Source organism: Aegilops tauschii, chromosome 7 (genome assembly GCF_002575655.3).
Source record: "Aegilops tauschii subsp. strangulata cultivar AL8/78 chromosome 7, Aet v6.0, whole genome shotgun sequence".
NCBI classification, from domain to species: domain Eukaryota; kingdom Viridiplantae; phylum Streptophyta; class Magnoliopsida; order Poales; family Poaceae; genus Aegilops; species Aegilops tauschii.
The window spans coordinates 541,692,564-541,704,038 of NC_053041.3; the positions used below are offsets into that span (position 1 = coordinate 541,692,564).

Genomic DNA, 11,475 nt, shown 5'->3' on the forward strand with positions numbered 1-11,475 from the left:
ATATTCCAATGATGGGCTTCCTCAAAATGCCCTAGGTCTTCGTGAGCAAGCGAGTTGGATGCACACCCACTTAGTTTCTTTTGTTGAGCTTTCATACATTTATAGCTCTAGTGCATCCGTTGCATGGTAATCCCTACTCACTTACATTGATATCTATTAGTGGGCATCTCCATAGCCTGTTGATACGCCTAGTTGATGTGAGACTATCTTCTTTTCTTTCCTTCTCCACAACCACCATTCTATTCCATATAAGTGCTATGTCCATGGCTCACGCTCATGTATTGCGTGAAAGGTTGAAAAATTTGAGATTACTAAAGTATGAAACAATTGCTTGGCTTGTCATCGGGGTTGTGCATGATTAAATACTTTGTGTGATGAAGATAGAACATAGCCAGACTATATGATTTTGTAGAGATAACTTTCTTTAACCATGCTATTTTGAGAAGACATGATTACTTTGATTAGTATGCTTGAAGTATCACTATTTCTTATGTCAATATGAACTTTTATTTTGAATCATTTGGATCTGAACATTCATGCCACAATAAATAAAATTACATTGAGAATTATGCTAGGTAGCATTCCACATCAAAAATTTCGTTTTTATCATTTACCTACTCGAGGAAGAGCAGGAATTAAGCTTGGGGATGCTTGATACGTCTCCAACGTATCTATAATTTTTGATTGTTCCATGCTATTATATTACCTGTTTTGGATGTTTATGGGATTTACTTTACACTTTTATATCATTTTTTGGGACTAACCTACTAACCGGAGGCCCAGCCCGTATTGCTGTTTTTTACCTATTTCAGTATTTCGAAGAAAAGGAATATCAAACGGAGTCCAAACGGAATGAAACCTTCAGGAGCGTGATTTTTGGAACGAACGTGATCCAGAGGACTTGGAGTGCACGTCAAGAAGCAATCGAGGAGGCCACGAGGGTGGAGGGCGCGCCCTTCCCTGGTGGGTGCGCCCCCTGTCTCGTGGGCCCCTCGGGCGTCCACCGACCTACTTCTTCCTCCTATATATACCCACGTACCCCGAAACCACCCGAGGCGACCACGAAAAACTATTTCCACCACCGTAACCTTCTGTATCCGTGAGATCCCATCTTGGAGCCTTCGCCGGCGCTCCGCCGGAGGGGGAATCGACCACAGAGGGCTTCTACATCAACACCATAGCCCATCCGATGAGTTGTGAGTAGTTTACCACAGACCTTCGGGTCCATAGTTATTAGCTAGATGGCTTCTTCTCTCTTGGAATCTGAATACAAAGTTCTCCTCGATCTTCTTGGAGATCTATTCGATGTAACTCTTTTTGCGGTGTGTTTGTCGAGATCCGATGAATTGTGGGTTTATGATCAAGTTTATCTATGAGAAATATTTGAATCTCCTCTGAATTCTTTTATGTGTGATTAAGTTATCTTTGCAAGTCTCTTTGAATTATCAGTTTGGTTTGGCCTACTAGATTGACCTTTCTTGCAATGGGAGAAGCGCTTAGCTTTGGGTTCAATCTTGCGGTGTCCTTTCCCAGGGACAGTAGGGGCAGCAAGGCACGTATTGTATTGTTGCCATCAAGGATAAAAAGATGGGGTTTATATCATATTGCATGAGTTTATCCCTCTACATCATGTCATCTTTCTTAATGCGTTACTCTGTTCTTTATGAACTTAATACTCTAGATGCATGCTGGATAGCGGTCGATGTGTGGAGTAATAGTAGTAGATGCAGGCAGGAGTCAGTCTACTTGTCACGAACGTGATGCTTATACACATGATCATGCCTAGATAATCTCATAATTATTCGCTTTTCTATCAATTGCTCGACAGTAATTTGTTCACCCACCGTAATACTTTTGCTATCTTGAGAGAAGCCACTAGCGAAACCTATGGCCCCCGGGTCTATCTTTTATCATATAAGTTTGCCATCTACTTTTATTTGCATCTTTTACTTTTCGAATCTATATTATAAAATACCAAAAATATATTTATCTTATCATATTATCTCTATCAGATCTCACTTTCGCAAGTGACCGTGAAGGGATTGACAACCCCTTTATTGCGTTGGTTGCGAGTTCTTTGTTTGTTTGTGTAGGTGTGTGGGACTTTTTGGGGAGTCTCCTACTGGATTGATACCTTGGTTCTCAAAAACTGAGAGAAATACTTACGCTACTATTGCATAGCTGCATCACCCTTTTCTCTTCAAGGAAAACCAATGCAAGCTCAAGACGTAGCACCCCTCACTTTAACAAAGAAACTACCTTAGAAAAAAGACTTGCTTCGCCACGGGTGCTTGGTGCGACGTGGACTCGGTGGAAACACTTTATGAAAATGCGGTGGTGGCCAGGCCGGGCGGTTTTCTTTTCCTTCTTCATTTTTTCCTTTGTTTTTTCTTATATGTTTGTTTTTGTTTTCACTCTACATTTTTGTACATATGAAAAAAATGAAGTTTCTATACAAAATTGCACAATTTTTATGAACAAATTACTACATCTAAATTAACTACACATCTAAATAAATATAACTACGCATCTAAACTTAATTAGGAAAATGCATCTAAACTTAGTAAAATTCATCACAATGAACATCAAAATGAACTCTAAATAAAATATAAAGACAAAATCATCATCATCCATCTACAGAGGGCGGCCGGCGACGAGGAGAATGAGCTTACTAGGGTGGCGCGAGCTCACTCTGCTGGGGGCGGCGACGAGGTGGCAGGGCACGGCGACGTCGACGAGGAGGCAGGGCACGGCGACGGCGACGGCGACGAGGGCTAATGGGCTTATCTGGCCCGAACGTATGCCCCGTTTTCTACTTGTGTAATGAAGGTATGAAATGTTTATACTCTGAGATAATATGAAAATTTTCACATAAATAATGGTATAAATGACAAGGCTATTACATTTAAATTATTACACATCAACAACATCTAAACCATTGTTAACAATGTTGCAGTTATTGGCTCAAATGGGTGTTGCCATTATACAGAGGGGCACGACCTTCGCTAGTGTCAGGCCAAACTGATATTTCATATCAATCCCACCCCGTTCCAGCTCAACAGGGAGACTCCACTTAAACTGATTTAATAGTGGAGCTAGCATCCCGTGCACCATCCTATTTGCCAATGCCATTCCAGGGCAGATCCGACGCCCAACACCAATGGAAGGAGCTCAAAATTCACATCCCTAAAGTCAATCGCTGAACACAAGAACCCCTCCGGCATAAACTTCTCAGGTTCAGTCCATACATCTTTATCTCGACCTATCGCCCATACGTTTATGAACACGCGTGAACCTTTAGGTATTGTGCAACCTGCTATTTTGACCGTCATCTCTGGTTGGCGTGGCAACAAGAGTGGAGCGGGAGGGTGGAGTCAAAAAGTCTCTTTTATGACAGCTTGGAGGTAGGGCAATCGAACAATATCAACTTCTTCAATGTTTCTTCTTGAGCCGCTAATTTGTGCAAGCACGTCGCAGACCTTAGCCAATGATGATGGGTTTTGGAGAAGCTCAGTCATTGCCCATTCCACTGTGCTAGAGCTTGTGTCACTACCGGCAGCAAACAAATCCTAACATGCGAACATAATATTACATTAATATATATAGTCTAGTAGTAAATGTAGATATTTTGATAAACTAAACAAGTGTCACACAAAGTAGAATGAATTATTTGCTAAATGCGTTATAGAAGAATTGAAATTTCTTTGAATTGCACATTGCGATACTATACCGCGGATGGATCATATTTGCAATATATACTTCGTTCATATATAACATGAGATTTGGTATTCATTTCATTGGATTATAGTAGAAGCCATTGTTCTTGATCCAATATTTCCTTTCGCCGACCGATGGTGAAGTGCAATCTATCTGAGAGCCATAGTGGAAATTTTGAAATGCGGCAAAGTACAATATGATTGGTTTGAAACAACGGGAAAAAACCCCATAAGAATTCGAGTTTTCTTGTAGAGGAAAATTCCGAATGAGTTTTAGACAATTCAGTTCTTTGTCACACATGAATAACAACGACATGTCATGATTCGCAAAATAGAAAACATGACATGTCATGCTTCCAATAAAATTCCCATGACGACACTATTCTGCAGGAATTTTAGAGATATATCTATGAGTATCGAAATGATGGTAATTTTAAGTTATATGTGTCCATGTTTCTGGTAGCATACTAGTGTGGATGCCACCACAATTATTTTTGTGTCCATGTTGTGTTTCTAAGTCTGTATAATCAGGGCCTCAAAGGATAGAATGGAAGCAAATTGGTAACTCCAAAATTTGTACTTTGAAGTTCTAATTTTTCATTTCCTGATCTCGATGCCATATATTGGCTGGCCATCTGCCACCATTTGTTCGACCCCCCGGAGGCTCAGCCGGCTAGGCTGGCCATGTGCTTTGATCCCCAGCAGGCTAATGTGCGGTCTATGGAATCAAAGCGGGAGAGAGGTGCTAATAAAGTCCATTGCCCAAGCAGTACCTACATATCTAATGAGCGTCTTCAGGTTGCCTGCGTCAACTTGTGATGATCTCACCCGCATGGTGCGTAACTTCTGGTGGGATGCTGAAAAAGGGCGGCGGAAAACGCATCGGCGTGCATGGGAGAAGCTGATCCGACCGAAGTCACATGGAGGCATGGGGTTCCGTGAGTTCCGCTTGTTCAACTAAGCTTTGCTGGCACGCCAAGCTTGGCGAATCCTCTCTAACCCGGACAGTCTATGCGCACAAGTGATGAAAGCTAAATATTTTCCATCTGGTCTCCTTGTTGACACTGTTTTCCCGTCCAACTCTTCACCAACTTGGCAAGCAGTGGCGCATGGGCTGGAGCTTCTGAAGAATGGTATTTTATGGCGGGTAGGCAATGGGCAATCCATTCGTATATGGAGAGATCGTTGGATCCCGAACGGTGGCTCCGGCAAACCAATCACCGTGCAGGGGCGATGCCGTCTAAGAAGTGTTTCCGAGCTGCTGGATGAACGCGGTGCATGGCGTATGGACCTTTTACAACAATATTTCAATCCGGTAGATGTCGAGCAGATTGTTAAAATTCGGACTTCTCCACGGCTCGAAGAGGATGTCCTTGCTTGGGAAGCGGAGCGTAATGGTATCTTCACGGTTCGGAGCGCGTACCGGCTTGCGCTTGATGAACGTCTTCGTCCATCTTCAGTCGCGGCGAGCAAGGCACCGGACGGGCGACGAGCCGTCTGGGCTTTTTTATGGAGGTGCCCTGCTCCTCCTAAGGTGCGTGTGTTTGCTTGGCGGGTGGCGACGAACTGCCTGGCCACATGGACTAATAAACATGCTCGTAGCCTTAGAAGTATCTAACTTGTGTCCTGTGTGTGCTACCGAACCGGAGGATACTTTTCATGCTCTTTGCAGATGTCCTCAAGCGGTCGCCTTGTGGCAAGCTATGGCGCGGCAATGGAATATTCCGGACATCCGTCGAGTCATGCACACTGGGCCAAAGTGGCTTTTTCATGTGCTTGCGGACTTGTCACCAGAGGAGCGGATGTATACGCTCATGACGATTTGGCGTTGCTGGCATGTGAGGAATGAGATCGTCCACGACAAACGACCACCGCCGATCGAAGCCTCGACCAGATTCCTAACCAGCTATATCAACTCATTGCTAGCCATCCAGGCGTACCCTCATGGAGATCACATCAAAGGAAAAATGGTGGCTGCGCCTTTGTACAGCAGGAAATTGTTATCACATGTAGAGCATGAGAGGCCATCAACACTTGGATGGGAGGCACCGCCGGCCGGCTGGGCTGCGCTCAACATCGACAGGTCCTTTTCTGCCAAGGACGGAACTGCAGGAGCTGGCATGGTCCTCCGGGATGAACATGGAGATATTATTTTTTCGTCTTGCCGTGAGCTAAGGCAGTGTGCATCACCACTAGAATCTGAACTTGCTGCATGTTCAGAAGGCATCTCCCTGGCTACCCAGTGGTCTGAGCTGCCTTTTGTGATTCAAACGGACTGCGCAGAAGTGGTAAAACTAATCGAAGGAGGTATTGGCGACCGATCGGAGCATATGATGTTGATCCGCGAGATTACTTCGCGTCTTCGGGAACATGGTGAATTCTTAGTTAATCTTGTGAGGCGTGAACAAAATGCTGTTAGTCACTTTTTAGTTAACTTTGGTCGAATAAAGAAGCGCACTGCGGTGTGGCTTCGTTCTGGGCCGGACGAGGTTCCGGACCTATGTAATGCAGACATGGCTGCCACTTAATTAATGGATTTCCCTTTTTCCTCGCAAAAACAGAGTATTTTTTCTCTTTTATAACCGCAGAAAAGAAAGTTGTAGGTTACCGTGAAATGTGAGCGTAGCGTCTCACGGTCGAGCAAGTCCTTGCCATCCTCACGCGCTGCCACATCGAGCAGCACGTGGAGGAAGTCGTACTTCCTGGGCTGGCCGGCGTCGCGGCCGCGCAGCCTCTGGTCCACCTCGGCGTCGAACATGGCGTGCAGCCGCGCGAACAGCCGCGCCAGCCGCCGGCGCATGCCCTGCAGGTCGGCCGGGGCGAGCACCGGGAAGAAGTCGGACATGTTCGGGGTCCCCAAGCCTTCCATGATGGCCGTGATCACCTCTTGGAACTCTTTGGAACTGCTCATGTCGTCCAGGCTCGTGAAGTCAATGGAGAAGACGGTGCGAGAGATAAGGTTCAGGCTGGTCGTGAAGGCCACGCGTCCGATGTTCACCGCCGTGCCCTCGCGCCCCAGCCGCGCGACGTGGTCCGTGAGCGCGTCGAGCAGGTGCGGCGCGAAGAGCTCCGTGGCCATGATCTTGCGGAGAGCGCGCCACCGCGGCTCCGCGGGCAGCCAGGGGACGGAGCCCGCCGCGTGCTTGCCGGTGGCGTCGGGCACGGACCGGGTGGCGAGCACAGAGTCAAGCTTCTGCAGGAACTCCCGGGCCATGGCGGGGGAGGAGACGACCACAGTGGTGACCGCGCCGAGGCGGATTGACATGAGCGGGCCGTGGATCTTGGCTAGGTGGGCAAGAGAGCGGTGCGGCTTGTCGCCGAAAAGGTGGAGGCTGCCGATGATCGGCAGTGGTTGGGGGCCCGGCGGGAGGCCGGAGAGCGCATGCGCGAGGAGATTGAGGAGATAGAGAGACGACGAGCTATGCTAGCCAGGGCACAAGCACAGCGGCGGCCACCATTGCTTCCTTCGTGTAGTTCGGCGTACGACACAGGAAAGAAACTAAAATATCAGTCAAAGTTCTGTTTTCGACAATAGGCTATATATCTTTCTAAAATACTTGTACTCAATTTCTTTCAAAAGAGTACTCCCTCTGTCTTATAATATAAGATGATATTACAATAGATATGTAAGGAAGAAGTATAAAAGAATCTGATTTAAGTACCTACTTGCTCTGTTCTCAAATATAATTGTATTCTTTTTTTTTTTACAAGTCAAGCTTATCTACAACGCTGAATTAGTAACATTAGATCCGTCGTGACATATATTTTAACATTTCATTTAATTAATAGTGCAGATGTTGACATTTTTTATATTTTTGTTAAACTTTATGAAATGTGGCTTCTGAAAATTTTAGAACACCTCATATTCTAGAATGGAAGGCGTAAAACCGATAATACCACACCTACTTAACTTCAGCTTGACGTAATTCTTCCAACCAATTAATCAACCCCCCCCCCCCCCCTCCGATTTTCAGGGGATGGGTCTCTCCCTCTCCACACCCATTAAGAACCCTCCACGTTGGACAGCCCATTAGCTTATGTACCTTCTTTTTACGTACGTCTAGCATTGCCCGTGTAAAGCTTTATAGTTACAATAACTGATTTTAAAAATTATCCTATATATGATAAAAATTACGACCAACGTCCACAACATCAAATTGTTATAAATTAGTACTCTGTAGGCTTCATGAAAATAAATTGCATGACATATCAACACAGCACAACAGGCTACCTTCTGAAGCAAGGTGGGATCTGGTGGCATTGACAGGGAATCCGGTTTGTTATTTTTCTGGCCACTGGCCAGGCACTACACATGCCTCCAATTATTGTGAAGAGTCTCCATCAGATCACACAATCCACTATTGAAGAATGGGCATGAGATTCGTGCACAAGCAACCAAGGTTTACTTGTTTGAGAGTTCTTGGTAGGGCGCCATCATGGAGTTTGATATTCGGGCGGTGGTTCACACGTACTACTCCGTCACTTAGCAGCTGGTACAAGTCGCCGCGGCCGACTAGAAGAAGACACGTGCACATTCTCTTACTATCATTTTTTCCCTCAAATCAACACATGCTTTATCAATTACTCTGGAGAATGACAATGAATCTGAATACATCCGAGAAGAAAGGAGGGAGTATACTTACCCAAACACATTTTCTACGATCATAATTAGCCTGTTTTGCATATCTATGTGCAGCCTCGTTTGCTTTTCGGTTGATACGTTTAAGAGAGAAGGATTCAAACGCAGTTCCCATTCTCTGTATCTCATAACATATGATGAGATGTCAGCCCGTTCAAAGTCACTGATGTGATCATCCGAACAACCTCTAGAGAATCATTCTTAACAGCGATCTTGCGGAGGCGCAAACTGAGCGCTAGACGGATACCATCTCTGATTGCAAGGGCTTACATGGACCCTACGTCCTATATGTGGTTAGGGCATCTCAAATCGACCTCTTAAAATTTAGAGGAGGATTACGGCCAAGTATCCTTTAGTGGACTACATTTGCTCCTATAAAAAATGGTCGTTTCTAAGCCATCTCGAATACTTAGCCGAGTAAAAGAAATTGTGTGTCAAAAATATAGATTCGGTGCACATAAACATAAATTTGGTTCAAACTACTACATAAAACTTACAAAACCGAAATTCAGTGCGAATATTTTACATAACTATTTTAGATAAGTTAACCAAAATTTAGACTGAAACTTACTAAAACTACTCCCTATCCAACTTGTTCTCGAGCCTCCTCCAATCCACTCTACTCAGTCATCGATCATAGGATAGGGTCCAGAGTAGTCGCCGCCGTCGGTGTCGCTGGAGAGGTCGATAACCATTGTCCTCCCTGCCGCGTACTCCCCGTACAGCTGGCTGATACGTCTCCGTCGTATCTACTTTTCCAAACACTTTTGCCCTTATTTTGGACTCTAACTTGCATTATTTGAATGGAACTAACCCGGACTGACGCTGTTTTCAGCAGAACTGCCATGGTGTTATTCTTGTGCAGAAATAAAAGTTCTCGGAATGACCTGAAAATCCACGGAGCAACTTTTCAGAATTAATAAAAAATACTGCCGAAAGAAATAGCGTCAGGGGGCCCACACCCTGTCCACGAGGGCGGGGGACGCGCCCCCTCCCCCTGGGAGCGCCCCCTGCCTCGTGGGCCCCCCTGAACGTCCACCGACCTTAACTCCAACTCCATATATTTGCTTTCGCGGAGAAAAAAAATCAGAGAGAAAGTTTCATCATGTTTTACGATACGGAGCCGCCGCCAAGCCCTAATCTCTCTCGGGAGGGCTGATCTGGAGTCCGTTTGGGGCTCCTGAGAGGGGGATTCGTCGCCGTCGTCATCATCAACCATCCTCCATCACCAATTTCATGATGCTCACCACCGTGCATGAGTAATTCCATCGTAGGCTTGCTGGACGGTGATGGGTTGGATGAGATTTACCATGTAATCAAGTTAGTTTTGTTAGGGTTTGATCCCTAGTATCCACTATGTTCTGAGATTGATGTTGCTATGACTTTGCTATGCTTAATGCTTGTCACTAGGGCCCGAGTGCCATGATTTCAGATCTGAACCTATTATGTTTTCATGAATATATGTGAGTTCTTGATCCTATCTTGCAAGTCTATAGTCACCTATTATGTGTTATGATCCGACAACCCCGAAGTGACAATAATCGGGATACTTCTCGGTGATGACCGTAGTTTGAGGAGTTCATGTATTCATTATGTGTTAATGCTTTGGTCCGGTACTCTATTAAAAGGATGCCTTAATATCCCTTAGTTTCCATTAGGACCCCGCTGCCACGGGAGGGTAGGACAAAATATGTCATGCAAGTTCTTTTCCATAAGCACGTATGACTATATTTGGAATACGCGCCTACATTACGTTGATGAACTGGAGCTAGTTCTGTGTCACCCTATGTTATAACTATTACATGAGGAATCGCATCCGACATAATTATCCATCACTGATCCATTGCTACGAGCTTTACACATATTGTGCTTTGCTTATTTACTTTACCGTTGCTACTGTTACAATTACTACAAAACTGCTATCGTTACTTTTGCCACTGTTACCGTTACTTCCATACTACTTTGCTACTAAATACCTTGCTGCAGATACTAAGTTATCCAGGTGTGGTTGAATTGACAACTCAACTGCTAATACTTGAGAATATTCTTTGGCTCCCCTTGTGTCGAATCAATAAATTTGGGTTGAATACTCTACCCTCGAAAACTATTGCGATCCCCTATACTTGTGGGTTATCAAGACTATTTTCTGGCGCCGTTGCCGGGGAGCATAGCTCTATTATTTGAGTCACTTGGGATTAATATCTGCTTGTCACTATGAAGAACTTGAAAGACGAAAGAACTAAGATTTATCCCTCAACTACGAGGGGAGGTAAGGAACTGCCATCTAGCTCTGCACTTGATTCTCCTTCTGTTATGAGTAAGCTTGCGACACCTAAACCTGCTACTGCTATGAATTCTGATATGTTGCATGTTATTGATGATGCCACTTCTACTATGCATGATACTTATGATGAAACTACTTCTGTGCTTGATACTACTGTGCCATTAGGTGAATTTCTTGATGAACAACTTGCTAGGGTTAGAGAGAATGAAATTATTGAAGATGAAATTATTGAAGATAGTGATGATGAAGGTTCTCCCCCTAAGTATGAATTGCCTGTTGTTCCTGAGGGTTATGTTATGGATGAAGAAACTACTAGAGATATTCTTGCTTGCAATGATAGATCTAATCTTAAGAAGTTATTAGTTAAACTTAAACATAAATCTCTAAATGCTAGAATGAAATATGACTCTGCTTTTGCTACTTCACCTATCTTTGTTACTGATAAGGATTATGAATTCCCTGTCGATCCTGAGATAATTACTTTGGTTGAATCTGATCCTTTTTATGGCTATGAATCTGAAACTGTTGTGGCACATCTTACTAAGTTAAATGATATAGCCACCCTGTTCACTAATGATGAGAAATCTCGCTACTATTATATCCTTAAGACATTTCCGTTCTCATTAAAGGGTGATGCTAAAACTTGGTTTAATTCTCTTGATCCTGGTTGTGCGCGTAGTCCCCAGGATATGATTTATTACATCTCTGCTAAATATTTCCCTGCTCATAAGAAACAAGCTACCTTGAGGGAAATATATAATTTGTGCAAATTGAAGAAGAGAGTCTCCCACAAGCTTGGGGGAGGCTTCTCCGATTACTTAATGCTTTGCCTGGTC

The 11,475-nt window shown here is 44.4% G+C and overlaps 1 pseudogene; it reads right to left on the reverse strand.

Annotated features, from left to right (window-relative positions):
• Positions 1–2,890: 2,890 nt before the first annotated feature.
• On the reverse strand, positions 2,891–7,174 carry LOC109778598 (geraniol 8-hydroxylase-like; annotated as a pseudogene).
• Between the last annotated feature and the right edge of the window lie 4,301 nt (positions 7,175–11,475).